Raw genomic sequence first — 713 nt, 5'->3', positions numbered from 1 at the left:
TGTAGTCCAACAGACAATAAAATAATGAAACATCCTGGCAGATTAAAACTGTGTGCCCGACCGAGACTCGAGCTCAGGACCTTTGCCTTTCGCGGGCAAGTGCTCTACCATCTGAGCTACCGAAGCACGACTCACGGCCGGTACTCACAGCTTTACTTCTGCCTGTATCTCGTCTCCTACCTGCAAGGTTCGCAGAAGAGCTTCTGTAAAGTTTGGAAGGTAGGAGACGAGATACTGGCAGAAGTAAAGCTGTCAGTACCGGGCGTGAGTCGTGCTTCGGTAGCTCAGATGGTAGAGCACTTGCCCGCGAAAGGCAAAGGTCCCGAGTTCGAGTCTCGGTCGGGGCACACAATTTTAATCTGCCAGGAAGTTTCATATCAGCGTACACTCCGCTGCAGAGTGAAAATCTCATTCTGGAATAAAATAATGGTTACAGTTTCGTAAAATAGGTAAAGCTTACTAGCGTGGCAGACAGTGAAATATTTGCGTGTCAGGTAGACGCATTACATTCAGCTTGCAGGCGAAGTGTAATTTGAAATTATCACAGAATTAGTATTCTTGAACAGTTTATACTGCTTGCCACCTACCATTGGTGACTCACAAATCTAACAGCAATTTTCGCGAGTGGAAGACAACACAATTTATTTACTACCGCTTTCTACAGTCTGCAACTCAAACAGACTGCCGAACTGAATGCTCACAGAAGGCGAGAT

The 713-nt window shown here is 46.1% G+C and overlaps 1 non-coding gene across 1 annotated transcript; it reads left to right on the top strand.

Annotated features, from left to right (window-relative positions):
- Positions 1–273: 273 nt before the first annotated feature.
- Positions 274–347, top strand: Trnas-cga (transfer RNA serine (anticodon CGA)). Its single transcript has one exon. It is a non-coding gene; the product is annotated as a tRNA-Ser (tRNA).
- The last annotated feature ends 366 nt before the right edge of the window (positions 348–713 follow it).

The sequence above is a fragment of the Schistocerca gregaria genome, chromosome 6, assembly GCF_023897955.1.
Source record: "Schistocerca gregaria isolate iqSchGreg1 chromosome 6, iqSchGreg1.2, whole genome shotgun sequence".
NCBI lineage: Eukaryota > Metazoa > Arthropoda > Insecta > Orthoptera > Acrididae > Schistocerca > Schistocerca gregaria.
The sequence above is the reverse complement of the archived record's forward strand: the minus strand, read 5'-3'. Positions and strand labels throughout refer to the sequence as shown.